Genomic DNA, 23,585 nt, shown 5'->3' with positions numbered 1-23,585 from the left:
GAAGGTGAAAGTCAAGCTTTCGCCTGTAGCCTCTAGAGGTTCTCTAAAGGTTGGATGTTTCTCTGGATAATCTGTTGTAGAGAGGAGGAGAGCTTGGTACCAAAGCCAATGTCTGAGACAGGGAACCAGCTCAGCACCAGTGTCCTAGACAGTAGCGTCCTAGGCCCTGAAATAGGGGATGAACTCCTCGCTAATGTTGGAGGCTCTACAAGACAAGTGTGAGAGGCCCTGAAACAGGGGATAAACTCCACTCTGATGTCGGAGGCTCCGCAGAGACACAGGAGTGCAAAGCCCTGAATATGGGGTACGAGCCTAGTATCTGGTCCAGATTAATGGCAAACTGACCGGCCATGAGCTGCAGCCAAAGAGCGCGGGACACCTCCAGCACTGTGGCAGGGGGGACACCTCCAATACTCGGACAGTGGGGACACCTCCAGCACTGGGGCAGGGGGGGCACCTCCAATACTCGGACAGTGGGGACACCTCCAGCACTGGGTCAGTGGGGACACCTCCAGCACTGGGGCAGGGGGGACACCTCCAATACTCGGACAGTGGGGACACCTCCAGCACTGGAGTAGAGGGGACACCTCCAATACTCGGACAGTGGGGACACCTCCAGCACTGGGGCAGGGGGGACACCTCCAATACTCGTTCAGTGGGGACACCTCCAGCACTGGGGCAGGGGGGACACCTCCAGCACTGGGGCAGGTGGCACACCTCCAGCACTGGGGCAGGGGAACACCTCCAATACTCGGACAGTGGGGACACCTCCAGCACTGGGGCAGGGGGGACACCTCCAATACTCGGATAGTGGGGAAATCTCCAGCACTGTGGCAGGGGGGGCACCTGACACCTCTATCATGGGGAATACCTCCAGCACAGGGGCAGGGGGGACACCTCCAATACTCGGAAAGTGGGGACATCTCCAGCACTGGGGCAGGGGTGGCACCTGACACCTCCAGCAGGGGGGATACCTCCAGCACTGGGGCTGGGGGGGCACCTTTAATACCAGGGGCCACTCCAGTACTGGGGGGGGCAGCGGCCACCTCCAATGCTGCAAAAGGGGTGGACACTGCCAAATCCAGGACAGAGGGGATACCTTCAATATGGGGAAAGAGGGGACACCTTCAAAACTGGGAAGGGGGGGGGGGGGACATGGAACATCTGACAGCTCTAATACCAGGACACATCCAATTCCAGGGGCCACCTCTCCAGTACACCAGGATGGGGGGGACACTTGACACCTTCACAACCAGGACAGGGGGCAGATCCCCTCCAGTACACGGGGGCGATATTGGACACCTGAGATAATAGGACAAGGATAACATCTCCAATACCAGGGTGGAGGGGGACCTGACGTCTCTTAATACTGCAATGGTGGGGAGGTGGAGGAACATTCAACACCAGGGAGACAACACTTCCAGTACTGTGATGGAGGGGACACCTCCAATACTGGGGCAGGGTAGAAAAGTGATAACTCTAATACCAGGGGGATACCACCATTATTGGGACGGGGGCATCTGATACATCCAGTAATGGAATGGGGGAGGGGGCGGCATTTTAAATATCACAGAGACACTGCCATTTCTTGGGTGGGAGGTTCCCCACCAATACCTGGATGGGGGAAGGTGGTACACCACCAATACCAGGAACTCTCTAACACCAGGGAGACACCTCCAGTACTAGGATGGAGGGGACACCTAACACTAGGGGCACACTTCTAATACTAGGATCCCTCCCAACACCAGGGAGACACCTCCAATACAAGGACAAATGGGACACTGCCAACACCAGGACAAGGGGTAGGGACACCTGACACCTCCAGTACCTGGATACGGGGTAATATCTGACACCTCCAATACAAAGGGGACCCCTATAGGACTGCTACTAATGATTGTTTTCATAATCGATTAGTTGGCCAATTATTGCTTTGATTAATCAGATAAAAAAAAAACCTTGACAAAAGTGTGGTGTATAATTTAGTTAGTATGTAAAGTTTAAAATAGACAATTTCTTGGATATCAATATGCAGTGGTAAATATAAATAACCAGCTATGTGGTTAAGGAACAAGATATCTTATCCACTCTGAGAATGACAGAAGAGACTTATATACTATTAGAGGTTGAATCTGGTACATATCAGACTCCATTTTTATTTAACCACTTCAAGTCCGGACACTTTTGCCCCCTTCCTGTCCAGGCCAATTTTCAGCTTTCAGCGCTATCATATTTTGAATGACAATTGCGTGGTCATGCAACACTGTACCCATATGAATGTTTTTTAGCATTTTTTTGAGACCAATAAAGCTTTATTTTGGTGGTATTTATTCACCACTTGGATTTTTTTTGTTTTGCTATGTAAATGAAAAAGTCCAAAAATTTTGAGTGTTTTTCTTATAAAATTTTTCAAATAAATATTTCATCATAAATCTTGGCCAAAATTTATTTTGTTATCTTTTTAGTAAAAAAAAAGCCAAATTAGTTTATAACCAAAAATTATCATTTTAAAAATTTTTTTACATTTTTTTATTTTTTTTTTTGCATACTGTCACTCTAGCAGTACAGTGTCACCATGGTGACACTGTACTACTTGTGGGGGATGATTTTTTATTTTTTTGTTTACATTGATTGCTTTTATACCCATAAAGGCTGTAAAAGCAATCATTTCTCCGTCTCTCTGACTACATTCTTGCATCCATTGAGAACTACTGTGTGAGCTGTGATTGGTCCCAGCTTGTCACATGGTACAAGGCTGTTCACAACAGCCTTGTACCATGTGATCTCTGTGATCATTCACAGATTTCACACGTAGTAAGCAATGATGTCAGAAGTGACATCTTACTTACTCCTAGATTGTTAGCTCCGTGGAGCAGTGCCCTCGAACCCCTCGTGTATTGTATTGTTACTGTACCCCACTATAATGTACAGCGCTGAGCAAACTCTTAGCGCTATATAAATACTGTATAGTAATAATACTTTGCATGTGATCACTGATTGGCCAAGCAGTGATCACATGATCGGGACCTCGCACAGAGGTTCCGTATGACGATCGGTGTTTCACTGTGTCCGGAGGACACAGCGGGCACCGGATCGTGGTGCTGTGCTATCCCAGGGAGCGCGCAAAAGCAGGGGGCGGGGAGGCCGTTTATAACCGGCCACTCGACCTTGCACTACCACAGTCCTGCCATTTATATACAACAGTGATCCTTAGTAGTGCCTGCTGAGCTCAATGTGGTGAAATTCCTGCTGCAGCATGTGTACTTCCCTGACTGCTGCGCTCCCAGCTTAAGGGGGAACAGTTGAGGGGTGGTAAAAATTTGACTCAACCGTAGCATTCCCCAACCCCCCCAGTGTAAATACACCATTACCACACCAGTGCAGCCAGTCAGTGTCCCTGAACATCGCTATGTCACATCTGCCCCAGTGTTGACGTAAGGTTTTGTTCACAAGGGGCTTATCGATGCATACCTTGTGCAAGGGCCATGTTTACCTGCACAGGTGCTCTGTGCATCCCATGCAGGCAGTCACATTGATTATTGGGACACAACAGCTGCATGGACACAGCCGCTTTTCCCAATCCAACATCAGTGCAGGTGCATGTCCCCGAAATCACTGTCTGCATTTGGGGCTGTACACCTGCAAGGATGTCAAACTGGGAGCAGGTGTTCTGTGCATCCCCATGCAGGCAGTCCTATTCGTTTGGGCGTTTCTGCTGTCCTTGTGCTCCAGGGCCTACATAAATGAGAGAGGTAGTGAGGAAATGAGATGCCTAATTTACACCCTTATAAAGCTTGAAGGTTCTACTTTGATTTTGGGCCCCCCCCCATGTGGGTAAGTTGTGAAAACGTCTCATGCATGTGCTATCCCCATACTAAGGAGGAGAAGCAGAATGTGTTGAGGTGTAATTGTAAGTGTGCCCATGCTGCTTATGTGAAAAAACTTTTTAAAATGACAACTTGGGGAAATGGTTTTTTTTTCTTTCATTTTCTGAACAATTACAACTTCAAAAATGTTACTATGCCTCTTACTAAATACCTTGGACTGTCTGATTTAAAATGAAAAAAAGGGTAATTTGGGGGGTATTTGTACTGTCCTAGCATTTTAGGGCCTCAAGAAATGAGTTGGGCAGTCAGTACATCAGAATTGATCATTTTATGGATATACAGTATATACCATAGTTTGTATGTAGTAGAATGTATTTTGGCCCACATTTATGAAGAAATATTCTTGGCAAAACTTTACAGACAGGAAATGAAGAAATGGCAAAAAACTTTTTTCCATTTTATATAGCGCAAAAAACAAAACAAAAAAAACAGTTGTGACTAAATGACTTAATACCACCAAAAGAAAGCTCTATCTGTCTCACAGATTGATATAAATTTCATATGGGTACAGTGTTGCATGACTGAGTAATTGTCATTCAAAGTACGACAGCGCTGAAATCTGAAAAATGGCCTGGGCAGGAAGGGGGTGAAACAGTCTGGTGTTCAAGCAGATAAAAAGTGTAACGTTTTGTATCTATAGTTGCTGCACTAAGCAAGAAAACTGTAAGATATAGAAACACAATTTATTTCCTACTGTAGCAAACCACTGGGCTGATTATTTTAAGTGACTTCTTATTTCTTTGCAGTTTTTTGGGAATATGGCTGCTAATCCTGAAAACGCTCAATTCTTGCCTTTACTAGAAACCTTGGAAGACACATCTACCTCACATACAGAACAGACAGATGCTTATCTTGCAATTGCAAAGTGAGTACAATTGCATTTTGGAGCTAGAAACATTCCAGATTGTTGCGGTGCAGAATATTGCAGTGGATGCAGGAATTGATTTACTAAGGAATACCTAGCCAATAAATGTTAGTGAACAAGGGGAGCTGTTTTCACTCAATACCAACTTTTCTAGTTGAACAGCCTATTCTTAAAGTGCATCTAAGCCACAAAAAAATGAATATATTGCAGCTTTCTAGTCCTTAGATGTGGCTGCACTAGTTTTCTTCCTTTATTTTTTCCCTGATGATCCTCCAGTAACAAAACTGCCGTAGGATGACAATGCCTACTCTTCCTTTTGTATCAGCAGAAACAAGACAGGACTACAGAATGCTGTCCTTCTCTTATTGTACATACCGGAGGGGAGTGCTTCTGTACACCTTAGAGATAATAGTTAGCAGAGTGCACAGTAAGTTATCAGCTCACGAGATTTCTAACAAGATCAACAGGTATTTTTTGCACTTATCAAGCAGATATAACAAAACCCTTTCAGGCTGAATTCACACTAGAGCGGACAGCTGCCAGAGTGCTTTACCTCTTTGGCAAGCAAATTCAGCTAAAACAACCCCATGGTGTATAATCTTCCATTCTGATCTTTAGAACTATTTAGTGGTGAATATTCCTTCAAGTAGAACATTATATTCCACAATAAAATATTTAGGGTAATGTATATCAGTTTGTGTGTAATAATTTGACATTTGTCCTCTTTGTAGCCGTCTTAGTGGAGAAGATGGGAAAGTTTTCAATGTCTTGGTTGGAAAGCAGTTCTCTCGTCTCTTTGAAGTTTTTAAGGTGAGAAGGATAAAAGTCTTACCTTTTGTGTATGATTTATCTTAACATAAAATGTGTGATTATTGGGGATGAGCGATTAAAGCTGATCTCCAGGTTTTAGTGAACTTTGAATAGTTTGGACCAAGCTAGTCCAAATGTACTGTTTACATCATTAACAGATGCAGCACCTCTATAAACTGTATGTAGCATCAGCTACATATGCGTTGCTGTGTTCAGGCTATGGGACTATGAATGAATACAAAGGTTCCTCAGGCTGAGGTGGAGACTGTGAGGGCACCCAACCGCCTGTGAATGGCTGAGCAGCACTCAGTCCAATTTGACAGCTGCTGGAACACAGTGCTGTATGTGGCTGAGACGACATACCTGTTTATACAGTGCTCACATCCACTTCATCTGTTAAGTGAAGTAAATTTGTTTATGCCAGCTTGGTCCAAATGACTTAAGTTCACTGAAATCTGCAGTTTGATTTGAATTCACCTATAGTTGACACCCATACATTTTTGCGGAAAATCTCTCATGCAAGAATAGGGATCGTACTTGAGATTAGTAGTCATAGGTCTAATTTCTGGCTAACTGCATTCATAGTACATTTTAAGGTCTTAACAGGCGTAGGGTAACATGCATGCATCAGCAATCATTGGAAAATAGACATCTAAATGTCTGACCAGCATTTGTGCTGCCTTAATGTAATCTAGTGCTTCACCTTGCAAATAAGCCCTATAATTGAAGTAAGAAACTACATTTCCCAGCATGCAATGCAGCATTTCTGCATAGTGGGTGTGTCTCATGGGCGTGTCCTTGTTTTTGTGAGCAAACTGTCTACATGTGATCTGCTCTGATGGGCAGGGATTGGAGTGCAGAGAGGGTCTGTTGTCGTGACATACGACACTGTCGTGTTCTCAGGGTATTCTGGGGAAGCAGAAGTGTAGTCATTGCACTCAAATCCTGAAAAAAAAACAACAGGTTTTAATAGTACAGCGGGTAAAATAAGTATTGAAAACGTCACCGTTTTTCTAGGTAAATATATATCTAAAGGTGCTATTGACATAAAATTTTCCTGAGTCATCTTCTAGGACAGCTTCACTTGAGAGATAGGGCTCCTCCCAGGAAACACCCGCTCCACCTTTTCCCCTTTATAAGTATCCTCTCTCCCAGTGGGCCCTCAGTATTAGTGTTTCCTCCGGCCAGGACGGAGCTACGCCCGGTTTGTTATTTTTTCCCCGGCTGCCTGGCGAGGTACAGAGGGCCCCTGGCTGAGGCCCCCCCTTCCTCCTTTCTCTAAGGATGGCAGGGACCTTGTGGGGGGGTTTTCATCCAGGCTCATCCTATGGACAGACCCTTCGGGGTGGGGGTGACAGACCCCGGATGGTCCCAGCGGGGCTCTCCAGGGGGGTAGAGCCCGCTCCGCCGACCTGGGCAGTGGTGCCTTTCCCTGGGGGGGCTGAGGTAAGTCCTACCTGTTCCAGGATCCCGGCAGCATGGCCAGGGGGTGAGGCTGTCGGGGTCAGGATGCCGCAAACACGTCACTTCCGGGCACGGGACGGCGTCACTTCCGGCGCAGGAAGCATGGAGCAGCGGCCGCCATGTTGGAAATGGGCGGCGGACCGCGGAACGAGCCCACACCACGGCCGCTTCTCCACCTGCGGCCGTGAGAGGAAGGTCGGCGCGCAGGGATCCCAGGGAGGGGGCGGAGCCCGCCAAACCCTGAAAAATCGCCGCACTGAGGAGGAGTTCGCGGCAGGATGGAGGCAGATCTGTCTGGGCCGGGGGAATCCTGCGGCAAGGTATTTGGCCGCCACTCACCCCCTCCCCCTTCCCCCCCTCCCCCCTCTGGGACCCTTGGGCACCCCCACACTCATCTCCCCCCCCCCCCCCCCACTGCTGACTTTTTAGGGTGTTGGGGGAGTGCACGGGGGGCAATCCCTGGGGGGGGAGCCTCCGCGGTTGATGAATACCTATGTCTTCTTGTCCCCAGATGGGCCCACAGGAGGAGGATAGAGGGGAAAGAGAAGCTCCTTGCGAGCTGAAAAAGAAATGCGCCACTTGCAGAAAGAGGCTGGCGAGTTCCTGACGGAAGCAACTCTGCCAAGACTGCATAGATAAGCTTATCAAAAAGGAGTCTGGGTCCCTCTTTAAGGATTTCTTACAGAACATGATGCAAGATATGTCCAAGACTTTTCAGAGCTTTAGGGAGCAGAAGCAGGGACCGGCCCAGGACGAGCCCCAACCGGGCACTTCAGGCAATGCCCAGGGGGGGAAAAAGAGGAAGGACCAGGTAACTGTCGCAAGGGGAGCCGAACCATTGAGTACTTCAGACTCGGAGGAAGACGAGGTCGAGGATCATGACCCAAAAGCACAAAGATTCCTTTTTCAGGCAGAAGACACGGAGGGCCTTCTGAAAGTGATCTACGAGACTCTGGATCTGGAGGAGGAACAGCAGGACCCCTCTCTCCATGACCAGCTGTACGCAGGGCTACAAAGAGCAGCCGCACATTCCCAGTGCACTCTGCCCTATGGTCCACTATCAGGAGGGAATGGGAAGAGCCGGAGAAAAAGGCTTTCTTTCCCAAGAACCTTAAGAGGCGATTCCCGTTCAAGGAAGAAGACGCTTCCGTGTGGGAAATCTGCCCGAAGCCAGATGCCCCCCTTTCTAGAATCTCGAAAGCGATGGACCTGTCCTTCGAGGACAGCGGGTCCCTGAATGACCCAATGGATGGACTGGAAAGCGGATACATTCCTGAGGAGAGCATGGGAAGCATCCGCGGTGAATTTCAAGCCAGCAGTTGCGACGACGTGTGTCTCCAGAACTTTGGATGTATGGTTGGGGCAGCTCCGCTCGCACCTGGAACAAGGCACCCCGGCGGAGGAAATCCTGAAGTCGCTGCCTGTACTGGAAAAAGCGGTGGCTTTTATTGCAGACGCATCAGCAGAAACTATCAGATTCTTAGCTAGATCAACGGCGCTCATAAATTCCACGAGAAGAGCTATCTAGCTAAAGTCTTTGCAGGGGGACCTTGCCTCTAAGTCCAAACTCTGCGGTCTGCCCTTCGAGGGAAAACTCCTCTTCGGGCCGGAACTAACTTCGGTCCTGGAAAGGTCGGCCGATAAAAAAAAAAAGAAGAGCTTTCCAGTCCCCAGCAGGCAAGTAGGACGAAAGGGGTTTCTCCTCAACAGGCAGTACACGATGATTTCAAAGCCAGCGCACAGGCTGGGGCGCAAGGAGGGGCAGGAACGAGTCAAGGGGAAGGGGAGGTTTCCTCTTCAACCCCAACCAGAATAGACCCAAGACCCAGCCCAAGTGACTGGAGAAGCCAGGTGGGAGGAAGGCTGGGGCACTTCCACACACAATGGCTGAAGATCACCCAGAACACTTACATTCTAGAGGCCGTTCGCAGAGGTTACAAAATAGAGTTTTTAAGGCCCCCCCCTCAAAGATTCTTCGCAACACCCCTGCCAAGGGACAGGGAGAAGGCAGATGCATTGGTGGACCTCCTGGAAGGGATGCTCAGGCAGAATGTGATTTGCCAGCTGGAGGAGGAAGAGAAGGGAAGTGGGTTCTTCTCCCATTTCTTCCTAAGGAAGAAGTCGTCCGGTACCTACAGGATGATACTAAATCTGAAGAAGGTAAACAAGTTCGTGAGACCCAAGAAGTTCTGCATGGAGACCTTATACACGGTAAAAGAACTCTTGTCGCCAGGAGCATTCATGGCCTCAATAGATTTGAAAGATGCATATCTGCACGTCCCGATAAGGGAGGAATCGAGGAAGTTCCTGAGGTTTGCGCTGGAAGGCGCAAAAAGAACGATTCTGTTTCAGTTCAATGCACTCCCCTTTGGCCTGTCATCAGCTCCAAGGATATTTACCAAGATCCTGGCGGAACCCCTAAGAGTCTTGAGGCTGGAAGGAATAAATATCATCCCCTACTTGGACGACCTGCTTCTATTTTCAGATACAGAAAGAGGCCTGAGGTCCCATGTCGAACGCACAATATCTTTTCTAGAGAGCTTGGGGTGGTTGATGAACGAGGAAAAATCACAGCTAGTACCCTCCAGGAGGATCACGTACTTGGGGTACATCCTGGACTCCGCAAATGCTTGCTCATACCTGACAACGGAAAAAGCTCTCAAACTGCAGCAAGACACGAGAGCCTTCCAAAGGATGTCGACCTGCACAGTAAGGACCACAATGAAGCTAGTCGGGAGCATGACAGCCGCAATGCCAGGGGTGCAATGGGCACAGCTCCACTCCAGGGTACTACAGAATCACACCCTCTCCCACTGAGATGGCAGCCAAGCAGGTCTGAATTCCAGGATCTGCCTCACGCACAAGGTGAGGGAATCACTAAGGTGGTGGGGGAACATCCACACCTTGGAGGCGGGAAGGAAATGGAAGCAAGCCAGCCCAGTGAGGATCACCACGGATGCAAGCATGACCAGGTGGGTTGCTCATATGGGAGACTGCCTAGCCCAGGGCAGATGGGATGCAGAAAATTCAAGGAAATCATCGAACTACAAGGAGCTGTCGGCAATCTTCAAAGCTCTTACGGCTTTTCAGGAGAGGATAGAGGGGAGAGAAGTCCAGATTCTATCCAACAACACAACGGCAGTAGCATACTTGAACAGGCAGGGGGGCACGAGGTCCCCGAGGCTGATGGAATTGGCAGGAACCCTCCTGACCTGTGCAGAGAGGAACCTAGAGTCCATCACTGCGGTGCATCTAAAAGGGAATCTGAACCAGTTGGCAGACCAGTTGAGTCAGAAAGAGGTCACCCAGACAGAATGGTGCCTCAGCTGTCCAGCATTCAATCAAATATGCGCCAGATGGGGCACCCCCTCTATGGATCTTTTCGCCAACAGCCAAAATGTGAAGCTGGAGAGATACTTCTGCCTGCAGAAGGACCCCAGGAGTGCAGGGATAGACGCGCTAGCCCAGCATTGGGAAGGAAACCTCCTCTATGCCTTTCCTCCGTTCAGATTATTACCAAAGGTGGTACAGAAGATCCAGTCTTCTCAAGCCACGGTCATCCTGATTGCACCATTTTGGCCCAAAAGATCATGGTTCTCCCGGCTGAGGGAACTAAGCTTAACAGACCCATGGATGATACACCTTCACACGATTTACTTGCCCAAGGGGGAGTGCTACATCCTCACCCAGAAAGGCTGTCCCTAGCAGCGTGGCTTCTGAACGGGACAGGCTAGTGAAGAAGGGACTGTCTGAAAGAGTGGTCGCCAACATCTTGGACGGAAGGAAGAAATCAACAAACGCCATATATGATAAAGTCTGGAAGAAATTTTCCGCCTGGAAGGACAGGAACGAGGAACCCGGGCTCCCATCTTGCATACAATGCTTGAATTCCTCCAAGCCGGGGCGGATAAGAACCTGGCCGCTAATACCCTTAAAGTGCAGGTAGCGGCTTTGTCAAGCTTTCTGGAGTTGAGGTTGGCGGCAGACCCGTTGATAATCAGGTTCCTGAGGGCTATCTCCAGGCGCCGAGCCCCGTCCACATCGAAGTACCCCACATGGGACCTGGGCACGGTCCTGAAGAGCGTGCCTCCCCCGGACAGATCTGCAGAGCCGCAACGTGGTCCAGTTTCGCCAACTTTGCTAAGCACTACAGATTGGATCTGATTGGCAGCAATGACCAGGCGTTCGGCAGGAAGGTCCTACAAGCAAGGGGCCCACCCTAATGTATGTATTTCTATTCAACTCCTCTCAAGTGAAGCTGTCCTAGAAGATGACACGGGAAAACGCAGTTATTTACCTGTTAACTGTATTTCCAGGAATCTTCTAGGACAGCATAACTCCCTCCCGATTGCTGTGTGATTATGTACTGATGTCTAGGTATGTTATGAACCTGTGATGGGTTGTCTCTATTACCGTTTTTTATTTTATGCTTTCTCCTAGGCCTTCGGTCATATTCTTATACTGAGGGCCCACTGGGAGAGAGGATACTTATAAAGGGGAAAAGGTGGAGCGGGTGTTTCCTGGGAGGAGCCCTATCTCTCAAGTGAAGCTGTCCTAGAAGATTCCTGGAAATACAGTTAACAGGTAAATAACTGCATTTTCACTACATGTCAGTAATAATCCGTGCATACAAAAAAAAATAAATACTTCATCCAAAATCCTTGTTGGTAATGACAGCTTCAAGATGCCTCCTATATGGAGAAACTAGTCGCATTGCATTGCTCACGTGTGATTTTTGGCCCATTCTTCCACACAAACGGTCTTCTAATCTTGAAGGTTCTGTGGGCCTCTTCTGTGAACTCTGATCTTTAGTTCTTTCCATAGATTTCCATAGGACTGTGTGTGTAAATCGCACACGTTCCCGCAGCCGCACAAAAAGTGTGTTGCTTTAAGGAAAGTGGTGTCAAAGCACCATGTGATTTCTGTGCGTCCATGTTTTTAAAAAAGATTGCAGGAAACGCAGCTGTGCCCTTGCAAACGTGACACGCAGAACTGCGAAGTTGTGGAACCTACGCTTAATGATTAAGCTGCTTTTTAAGACCCGTGAGCTGTACTTAAAGCTATGGGGCTTTAAATTATTAATCTGCTAATTTTTCTTGCTTTTTAAAATTGAATTTAAAGATTGCCTCAATTAAAATAAAAAAAAAAGCAGTCCAGGTTATAGGCCATTTTATCTATTCTGTTCTCAGTTTAATTCTGTCTGATCCAGGCTGCGTAATTCCATGAATTCTGAGCCTGCAACATTGCAGCAGATTGCTGCGATTTTAGTTCCACCATTCCTCCCAAGCTCTTTCCATTCCTGTATTTTCCAGTTTAGGCACGTACTGTATGGCAGTGCTGTGCAAGTACCATTGATACTACTGTATATTACAATTGAGACTCTAAAAAGGTGACCACCGATAGTTGTAAAGCTTTCCACACACATTACAATTTTATTGTAGGGTCTGGGGTTTGATGGAACATTGTAGACTGAAATATCCTGAGAAACAGACGACTCCTGCCTATCCTTTGATTTGCAGAGACACCCAATGTGGTTGTTCAAACTACTGATGGGCATTTTTTGCACTGACTTTCTGCCAATATCTTATTGTAGTCTTCTTTTGGATCTACCAATTATGTAATGCAAGGGCTTGATTGAATACAAACTGACTGGAAAGTTTAGGAAGGTTCTCCTATTATGTTTTGATGTATTGCAGTCAGATTGTAACATGTATGGTGACCCCTAGAGTATTGGCGTATTTCATGAGTTTTTTTTTTTCCGTTACTTCACCAAAACTAATCCTTGCTTGCTTTACAGACCTGCCTGAAGCATCTGCCACAGCACCTGTGGAATCTGCAGCCACCCTAGACCTTGCTGCACAGATTAGTACACTTTCTTTGTTGGTGACTACAGAGGAGCTTGGAAAATATTCTGGAAGCCAGCTTTTTGAAATGCAGGAAAAACTTGGGACGATATCGAACAGCATTCTTCGGCATCTGCAGTCACGATGGAGTTCACCACCTCACGACAGCTCTGTTTAGTTCAGCTCCACGTGTCCTGTGAAATTGCCATTTATCAGGACGCTTTTACTTCCTTCTGATGAAGCATTTTTAATACAAAGACTGCCTACATTTTGTAAGAGATCCATCATGTTTTGTTCCTCTTTGAGTTGTACCACTCTATACACTGCTTCAACTAGATGTTATAACATATTGATTCATTATTGTAGGTTTAAGACAAAGAATGAAAGTGTTATTTAAAACAAGTTCTTTATTGTATAGAGCAGTTCCAGGACAGAATGCTGATATTTCTATATCCCTGGTAGCTCTGTGATTGGTCACCCTTTGGGAGAGGATTATCTGGACGTGAAAGAAAAGATATTAATTTGCATGCCCAAAGCAACCAGCCAGATGTCACCTGAAGTTTTCAAGGTTCAAAGGTGAAACTTGTGGGCAGTATGTTAATTTGTTTCTTCCCTTCAGTTTTATGAAATTGTAGTGTACAATGCTATTTCTAAATGTTCACCTTGGTATTCTGCTTCTGTACCTAATATTGTAAATTTACTTTGGTGACATGTTTTCTTGTGGACTGGAAAGAGTATTTTTGGTAGCTTTTTGCTTCTGAAAGCTTTATTCGATACAAGTCTCAGAATACCACAGTATGCTAATTTTCATGTTGCCTTTGTTGTACTGATACACTTTGTCCTTTTTTTTTTTTTTTTGTAAATTCTGTAAATAGCCTCACTGAAGGTTACTAGTTTTGATAGTAATCCTCTCTGTACATATAATTTAAACAGTTGGTTCCAGCAGAATTCTTAATATTCACTTGCTGCATGTGTTCCTTTTTAGATCTAAAATGTAAAATGAAAACTATTAAAGTACTTTCTCAAGTTTGCAGTAATAGTTTTTTCCTTATGAACTGTTATGCATTTGTGGTATTTGTAAATGGGTGGCTTTGGAACTGCATTTTTTTAAATTGAACAATGCTGTATACAGATTCCATGTGAATGGGAACTGTGGATATCAATGGGAAAAAAAACTTTTATATAAAAATACAAATCAACCTGAAGTCTTTATAATAACAGACCAACAGAGAGGCTCAAAACCTGGCCAAATTAGACTTTAACCACTTGATCTCCAGAAGGTTTTAACCCCTTCATGATCATGGCACTTTTTTGCTTTTCAGAACTGCAGCTTTAACTAGCAATTTCTTGGTCATGCAACACTGTACACAAATGAAATGTATATAATTTCCCCCCCCCCCCCCGGTTGTCTTCCAGGACAGACCTTGAACGATTGAGCTCCTTCAACCAGGACAGGAAACACATTGCTTCAAGCTTCTTAAGATGGTCCTACAGGAACATGGCCATTTTGTGTTTACTCTGTCTGGAAAAAGCATGTTGACTAGAAGAACTGCTTTTTAAGCAGCAAGCCATGTCTCAAGGGCTGCCCAGGAAACGTGCCCTCACCTGCAGTTCTTTACTTTTTGGCCTCAAGTCCCCTCTGCATCGGTGTAGGAATGTACCCGCTTCTACCTCTTTCCAGTGCCAGTGAAGGAGCTGGTTAGAATGGCATCCATCCTTGGCGCGTTTAGGTCAGTCAGGGCTGAGGGAGTGCCTTCCTGGAGGCCGGATGTGACGCAGCTAGCCTGGAAGATGCTGGGTGTCATGATTCTGGGGGATGTGATGTCCTCTCTGCACCAGAGGCTTCTGGTTTCGGCCTCAGAGGCGCAAGAGAAAGGGCAGGGCTGATGCTTATTGCTGGACGCCGACAGCATGGGCCAAAGGGTGCTGGGCGCTAAAGAATGCAGGGGACATCATGGAGGCTTCCTCCTAGGCTCCTGCTATAAAACAGGTAGAAAAGCAGGCTATATACAGTATATTACCAAAAGTATTGGGACACCTGCCTTTACACGCACACTGGCATCCCAGTCTTAGTCCGTAGGGTTCAGTACTGAGTTGGCCCACCCTTTGCAGCTATAATGGCTTCAACTCTTCTGGGAAGGCTATCCACAAGGTTTAGGAGTGTCTATGGGAAGGTTTGACCATTCTTCCAGAAGTGCATTTGTGAGGTCAGACACTGATGTCAGACGAGAAGGCCTGGCTTGCAGTCTTCGATCTAATTCATCCCAAAGGTGTTCTATCAGGTTGAAATCAGGACTCTGTGCAGGCCAGAGAGATTCCTCCACCCCCAACTCGCTCATCCATATTTTTATGGATCTTGCTTTGTGAACTGGTACACAGTCAGGTTGGAACATGAAGGAGCCATCCCCAAACTGTTCCCACAAAGTTGGGAGCATAGAATTGTCCAAAATGTCTTGGTTTGCTGATGCCTTAAGAGTTCCTTTCACTGGAACTAAAGCCAAGCTCAACCCCTGAAAACCACCACACCATAATCCCCCCTCCACCAAACTTTACACTTGGCATAATGCAGTCAAGCAAGTACTGTTCTCCTGGCAACTGCTAAACCGGGACACGTCCATCGAATTTTCAGATAGAGACGGTGATAAGTCCTCCATAGAACATGTGTCTACTGCTCTAAAGTCTGGTGGCAGCATGCTGTACACCACTGCATCCGATGCTTTGCATTGCACTTGGTGATGTAAGGCTTGGATGCAGCTACATGGCCATGGAAGCCAATTCCATGAAGCTCAATATGCACTGTTGCTGTGCTAATCTGAAGGCCACGTGAAGTTTGGAGGTCTTTTGCTATCGACTCTGCAGACAGTTGGCAACTTCTGTACACTGTACGCTTCAGCTTGCACTGACCCCGCGCTATCATTTTACCTGGCCTACCACTTGGCTGAGTTGCTGTTCCCACTTGCTTCCACTTTATCATAATACCACTCACAGTTGACCATGGAATATTCAATAACAAGGAAATTTCACGGATGGACTTATTGCACAGGTGGTGACCTATCACGGTACCACGCTTGAATTCACTGATCTCCTGAGTGCGACCCATTCTTTCACAAATGTTTGTAGAAGCAGTCTGCAAGCCTAGGTGCTTGATTCTATACACCTGTGGCCATGGAGGTGATTTTAACACCTAAATCCAATGATTTGGAGGGGTGTCCCAAATGTTTTGGCAATATAGTATATGTGCTGTGTGCTTTTGGTGGAGGTGGTTGGTACTTCTGGGGTTCCTTGAGGGGTGTCTCAAGCAGTCTTCTAGACATTTGTTTTTTGACATAGGCAGCACTGGGTGCAGGGGTGGTGCTCCTGACCTAATAAGGACCTGGCTTTTAACTTGGAGCCCTCCTCCCCTCTCTTTTTGTCTTAGGCTAAAGAGGATAAGTTCACCTCTAAAATAAAATGTGCTAACTGGAGCACTAAATTATCTTCTAATTATAACAAGTCTTTTGCTGCAGTGTATTTCTAACTTCTTGAAAGCAGAAGCTGAATCACCTTATGCAAAGTTTCTAAGTTCCTTTTAGAGAGCAGGTGCAGTGCACCTTTCAGGCATCTCTGATGTCAAATGGCCTACCACTTCTTCTAGTCAGCCTGATCATGTGCAATACTCCCTACTTCCAGTGGCTTCTGGCTCAGCAGAGTCAGCTGGTGTAGGGTATGCAGCCCAGGGATAGGTGACCCAGATTTCTGACTCAGATTCGGGACTGGAAGAAGGTCATGTGGAAGCAACTAAAGCGGCAAAGTTTAGGCACTCTCTAGAGGAAGTCTGACCTTTTTGGGGATTCATTTATACTGTATGAGACCTTTTGAGATTCAGGATGGGGTAGCTCCGCTCTCCAAACATGATTTAATGTACCAAGGCTTAAACAAAAAAGTCTAAAGTTTCTCCTTTCCAGTCATGACGGACATGATTATGAAGGAATGGTCAGAATCATGGGGGAGAGGCCCTGAAACAGGGGATAAACTCCACGCTAATGTCGGAGGCCCGCAGAGACAGAAGTGCCAAGCCCTGAATACGGGGTACGAGCCCAGTATCTGTTCCAGATTAATGGCAAACTGACCGGCCATGAGCTGCAGCCAAAGAGCGCGGGATGCCCTAGCGAAGCATGCTTCTCACATCCTCTAGAGCTTTGAAGGTCAGTAGCCAGGTTTTAACCTAGCAGCTCTCCCCCCACTTTGTGTCTTTTTGCCCCATGTTGGCATTGTGTCCACAGTAGCATTTGCTTTTGGTAGAGTAGGACTGGCCAGAAAGGTTTATTCAGACGCAGTCCAGATGAATACTACTGAATACTAGTACTAGCCATGCTGTACCCCGGATAAATAAGAACCTTCACAGACGGTAATCATGGAAGAATTATTTTATTATACAGTCACAGGAACAACACAGATGGATCTTGTATCAGGCCCTTGTTACATACAGGCCACTACACAACTTACTGGCCATTTTGATGGCGACAAATCCTTTGTAGGCGTCCTGTACCACGCCTTCATTTCCCCAGCTCTCCGCCATCTGCACAGACTGTTCATCATCCCCTGTAAGTAGATGACGGGACAGGAAAAAAAAAAACAGAAAAGGACTGCTCTCTCGGTCCCTGTCCCCTCTTCAAGTCCCTGGTCCCCCTCTCTCGGTTCTTGTCTTCGGTCTCTCCGATCTCCAGGGCTGCTGATAAAAATGGTAGAGCCGGCCCTCCTGTATCGGACCTGACCAGCTCAACAGGGGGCCCCGCCACCTGACAGGAGGGCTGGCTGTACTGCCTTATCACTGAAACCGATTCCACTGTGTCTCGGCCTGCAGCACAGCGAGCAGCTCCTCCTCCTCCTCCAGACAGCTTTTAGTTGCTGCAGGGAGCCACGGGAGGATCAGTTCCATTATCTGCACCCCCTCTGGCAGTTCCGATCACCCTGTGCCTCCCACCCCCACATTGTGATCACCCTGTGTGTCCCCATCCCCCCAAATCAAGTCCCCCAACCAATCATCCTTTGTGTGCTGACTCCAGAGGTGAGGGAGTTGGGAGTGGGGAGAGCTGTGAAATAACCTTACCTAATGCCCATCCCCCTCCTTCCCCAATCATAGAGCTCTGCCAGTCTGTCTACCTTACATTCCAGCTTCCTGCCCGGTTCATCCTCACACTGCTGTCTGCCTGCTATCCTACTAACTACACCTTCCTGTAGCCTGCTATCCTACTAACTACCCCTCCCTTTACCCTGCTATCCTACTAACTACCCCTCCCTTTACCCTGCTATTCTACTAACTACCCCTCCCTGTACCTTGCCACTGAATGCTGCTATCCTACTAACTACCCCACCCTGCCACTGAGTGAACGCTATCCTAACTACCCCTCCCTATACCCCGCCACTGTGTGCCTGCTATCCTACTAACTACCTTCCCTGTACCCTGCTATCCTACTAACTACCCCTTCCTGCCACTGTGGAGGGAGGGGGGTCCCTGTAACAGCAGCCCAGCCTCCCTGTCAGTCTGGCCCCCTTGTGTCTCTTAAGTTGTCCTGGAAGTCCACAGGAGGTCCATGCTGAGACTTGCAATCCCCCCGCCGAGCCCCGGGCTCCTCCTCACCCCCTGAAGACGGAGCTCATCTCTCTGGCCAAGGCTCTAACCTCCGGGAGAGAAGCACAGCATGTCCCCGGTCTGGTAACCTCCCGCCCTCACAGCACTTCCGGGAACAGGGTAAGCCACGCCCCTGCATGAAAAGGGGGCAGAGCTCTAGCAGAGGCACCTGCGCACACAGAACCTCCGTGTCACCCCATCCCCCCACCAGTTTCGATCGCCCTGTGTGACCCCATACCCCCCCCCCCCCAAGTCAAGTCCCCCAAGCAGTCATCCTTTGTGTGCTGACTCCAGAGGTGAGGGAGTTGGGGGTGGGGAGAGCTGTGACCGAACCATACCTAGTGCCCATCCTCCTCCTTCCCCAGTCATAGAGCTCTGCCAGTCTGCCTACCTTACTTTCCAGCTTCCTGCATTCTGCCCGGGTCATCCTCACACTGCTGTCTGCCTGCTATCCTAACTACACCTTCCTGTACCCTGCGGCTGGGTGTCTGCTATCCTACTAACTACACCTTCCTGTACCCTGCCGCTGAATGTCTGCTATCCTACTAACTACACCTTCCTGTACCCTGCGGCTGGGTGTCTGCTATCCTACTAACTACACCTTCCTGTACCCTGCGGCTGGGTGTCTGCTATCCTACTAACTACACCTTCCTGTACCCTGCGGCTGAGTGTCTGCTATCCTACTAACTACACCTTCCTGTACCCTGCGGCTGGGTGTCTGCTATCCTACTAACTACACCTTCCTGTACCCTGCGGCTGGGTGTCTGCTATCCTACTAACTACACCTTCCTGTACCCTGCGGCTGAGTGTCTGCTATCCTACTAACTACACCTCCCTATACCCCGCCACCGAGTGCCTGCTATCTTAACTAGCCCTACCTGTACCCAGTGGTGTATTTTGGTATTGTGCTGCCCTAGGCAAGACGGCAGACAGGATACAGGAGACGGTCAGAGACTGCTGACATACTAAAGGAGATGATCAGAGACTATGGACAGGATACAGGAGACGGTGGACAAGAGACGGTCAGAGACTGAGGACAGGAGACGGTCAGAGACTGCTGACATACTAAAGGAGAGAGAGGAGGGGGGGGGGAGAGAGAGGGGGGGAGAGAGAGAGAGGAGGGGAGAGAGAGAGGAGGGGAGAGGGGGAGGAGAGAGGGGGAGAAGAGAGGGGGAGAGAGAGAGAGGAGGGGGAGGAGAGAGGGGGAGAAGAGAGGGGGAGGAGGGGGGGGAGAGAGAGAGGAGGGGGGAAGAGAGAGAGAGAGGGGGCGAGAGGGAGTGAAGAGAGAGGGGGGGAGCGAGAGGGAGTGAAGAGAGAGGGGGGGGAGAGGGAGTGAAGAGGGGGGGGGGGAGAGGGAGTGAAGAGAGAGGGGGGGGGAGAGGGAGTGAAGAGAGAGAGGGGGGGGGGGGAAGCATACACAAGGCTGGCTGGAAGTGTGGGCGGGGGTGACACAGGAGGAGGAGAGGCAGCTTTCTCTCTGCTCTCACGCCTGTATGTGGGGGGGGACTGTCAGCACTGGGGAGTGCATATGCTGCTGACAGATCCCCTGCAGTGCTGGAGGGGGGCCGTGGGGGTGCATGCAGGAGATGGATAGCGGAGGCACATAGAGCAAACAAGAAATGCACAGTCCTCTATGTGCCACCCGTCTCCCTCTCCAGCCGGCTCCATGGCTGACAGGTTCTCTGTCTCCTCACCACCTGTTAAGTTGTCCCGGAAGTCCATGTTGAGACTTGCAGTCCCCCCGGGCTGCTCCTCACCCCCGGAAGACGGAGCTCAGCTGTCTGGCCGAAGCTCTATCCTCCGGAAGAGAAGCACAGCGTGTCTCCAATCTTGTAACCACCCGCCTTCACAGCACTTCCGGAAACGGGGTAAGCCACGCCCCCGCGCGAAAAAGGGGCGGGGTTCTAGCAGAGTCACCTGCGCACAACAGAACTGCGCACACAGGACCTCAGTCAGAGCCGGGATTTGCTGGGAGGAGGACGCAGAATGGAGAGCGGGAGGAGGCGGAGTCCGGAGGAGGAGCGGCACACCCCCGGCCATTACCTTCTATCTAATACATGTAAATCTTGTTCCACAGAGTCACCGCCAATCACCGGATGTCGCCAAACTTGTAACCAACCGCCTTCACAGCACTTCCGGGAACGGGGTAAGCCACGCCCCCGCGTGAAAAAGGGGCGGGGTTCTAGCAGAGGCACCTGCGCACAACAGAACTGCGCACACAAGACCTCAGTCAGAGCCGGGATTTGCTGGGAGGAAGACGCAGAATGGAGAGCGGGAGGAGGCGGAGTCCGGAGGAGGAGCGGCACACCCCCGGCCATTACTTTCTATCCAATACATGTAAATCTTGTTCCACAGAGTCACCGCCAATCACCGGATGTCCCTGAACGGGTAACGCTACACCCCTAGAACTCACTGAACAGGGGCGGAGTCCACTAACAGGCACACCAACTTGTTGCCATGGTGACAGACGCCGTCCTTTATTTCTCCCCCAGAACAGATCCTTCCTCACCAATGGACGGGATTTCTGTTTGGGAAGTTTGCTTGTCATGTGTGCCGTCCAATCACATCTCTCCCATCTCCGATGACGAGAGCGAGCCCCCTATAAGTACTACAAGTCCCAGCATGCCCACCTTAGTCAAGAAGAGGACTTCTACCGCTGGGTGGATCCTCCCTCCCAATGTCCGTATACAGCGCCGTCCTCTGAGAGCCGGGCTGAGGGGAGGACGGAAAGCCAGAGCTACCTGAGCCAGGAGCGGGGAGCCCGGTAAGAAATCCCCTTCTATCTCCTATTATTCTTCTATCTGTGATTGGGGGGATTTTATTATTGTCTGTTATTAGCGATTCTATCTACTGCTAATATTTGATTATTGTTTATATCTATTATTCTTCATTATATGTAATACTATTCTATTTATTGTTTATTAATATTGATTATAGCGATAACTGCTATTTATATAATAAATAAAACAACAATATAGATTTAAACAAGAAATAGAGATTAAACAATACATAAAATAATAAGATATAAATAGTAATAATAATATTGATTATACTTATGATTATTTTATTATTATCTAATATTAATATCATTGATGAGATCTGGTATTATTATTTTATTATTGATTTATTGTATTTTTATTATTTATTATTGACTATTTATATCTTTTTTTAAATTATAAAGCATAAAAATAAGTTAACAATAGTACATATAGACATAATCAATATCTAGCTTACTGATCAATATTTTTTGCATTATCTATTTTATTATCAATTATTATTGATTATATCTGGTATTATTATTGACTTTTGTATTTTATTATTATTGATTATATCTATTAATATAGTATTGATTACTATTTTATTACTATTATATCTGTCTGTTCTTTATTGTCTTAGTTTATTGATTATATCTGTTGTTAATATGGTATTATTAATATTGTTCATTATTTTTTATCTTTTATTGTTTTATTTATTTTTAGATTTTTTTTTTTTTGTACTTTACCTATAATTTTTATTGATACAGTTAACCGCTTGCCGCCCTGCCACTGTATATATACACTTGTGCAGGGCGGCACTCAGGCGCAAAAGCACGTTTTAAAACGGGTTCCGCGCTCCCGACGTTTTCACCGGCAGGGGGCTGTGTACGCGCGCTTCCGCCGACCCGCGGGTGACACCATTCGATCCCGGAGGGATCAATCATTAGATTTCAGCCAGTGATGTCTGGCTGAAATCAGATGATCGGTCCCTGTCCTATCCTGTCCTGTGTTGAAGTTTACACAGGAGAGGATATGATGTCATTCTTCTCTGCCAGGGGACATTCGTCCCAGACAGAGAAGAAGACACAGTAAAAGTGAGTAAAACAGCACATACCCACAGTTAGAACACACCTAGGTCACATTTAACCCCCTGATCGCCCCCCCCCCCAGTTAGTGTTAGCGCCCCTCCCAGATAGCGCCAGTTTGCTCGCCAGTACACCAGTAATCCCGTTTAACCCCCCCCAGTTAACCCCTTCACTGCCCTGTCACCAGTGTCACTGATCAGTGAACCGAATTTACTGATCACTGTATCAGTGTCGCTGGCGACTTCCGATAGTGTTAGCGCCCCTCCCAGATAGCGCCAGTTTTCCCGCCAGTACACCAGTAATCCCGTTTAACCCCTTGATCGCCCCCCCAGTTAACCCCTTCACTGCCCTGTCACCAGTGTCACTGATCAGTGAATCGATTTTTACTGATCACTGTATCAGTGTCGCTAGCGACTTCCGATAATGTTGGTGCCCCTCCCAGATAGCACCTTTTTGCCCGCCAGTACACCAGTAATCCCGGTTAACCCCTTAATTCCCCCCCCCCAGTTAACCCCTTCACTGCCCTGTTACCAGTGTCACTGATCAGTGAACCGATTTTTACTGATCACTGTATCAGTGTCGCTGGCGACTTCCGATAGTGTTAGCGCCCCTCCCAGATAGCGCCAGTTTGCCCGCCAGTACACCAGTAATCCCGTTTAACCCCTTAATCCCCCCCCAGTTAACCCCTTCACTGCCCTGTCACCAGTGTCATTGATTACATTGAACAAATTTTTACTGATCACTGTATTAGTGTCACTGGTGACTTCCGATATTGTTAGCGCCGCTCCCATATAGCGCCAGTTTGCCCGCTAATGCACGGGATTTTTTTTTACCAAAAACATGTAGCAGAATACATTTTGGCTTAAATTTATGACTAACTTTGAGTTTACGATATATTTTTTATAGCTGAAGGTAGAAAATATAGTTTTTTTTCAATATTTTTGTGTATTTTTTTGTTTATAGCGCAAAAAATAAAAAGCACACAGGTGATAAAATACCACCAAAAGAAAGCTCTATTTGTGTGATAAAAAAAGGACGTAAATTTCGTTCGGGTACAGCATTGCATGACCGCGCAATTATCATTTGAATTGGTGCAGCGCCAAACAGCAAAAAAAGGCCTGGTCATTAAGGGGGGTAAATCCTCAGGAGCTCAAGTGGTTAATATTTTATGTATTATCTATTATTTGATTGCTTGTTATATCTATTATGGATCTCTCATGGATGTCACATCTGGAGTAGCTGCTGTGTCCCAACTGACATCAATTGG

The 23,585-nt window shown here is 47.6% G+C and overlaps 2 long non-coding RNA genes across 2 annotated transcripts in view; both read left to right on the top strand.

The window, feature by feature from the left end:
• LOC149431223 (uncharacterized) overlaps window positions 1-21,267 on the top strand; it is a 404,708-nt gene extending 383,441 nt beyond the window's left edge. The window contains exon 5 of the long non-coding RNA XR_016309352.1: window positions 20,555-21,267. This is a non-coding gene — a long non-coding RNA (uncharacterized LOC149431223). The remainder of the gene's footprint in view (window positions 1-20,554) is intronic.
• On the top strand, window positions 1,182-13,892 carry LOC149431224 (uncharacterized). Its single transcript, XR_016309348.1, has 2 exons — window positions 1,182-5,559; window positions 12,821-13,892. It is a non-coding gene; the product is annotated as an uncharacterized LOC149431224 (long non-coding RNA).
• Window positions 21,268-23,585: the final 2,318 nt, after the last annotated feature.

This window comes from Staurois parvus, unplaced genomic scaffold, assembly GCF_062004578.1.
Source record: "Staurois parvus isolate SC_StPar_1 unplaced genomic scaffold, SC_StPar_1.0 ptg002337l, whole genome shotgun sequence".
NCBI lineage: Eukaryota > Metazoa > Chordata > Amphibia > Anura > Ranidae > Staurois > Staurois parvus.
The sequence above is the reverse complement of the archived record's forward strand: the minus strand, read 5'-3'. Positions and strand labels throughout refer to the sequence as shown.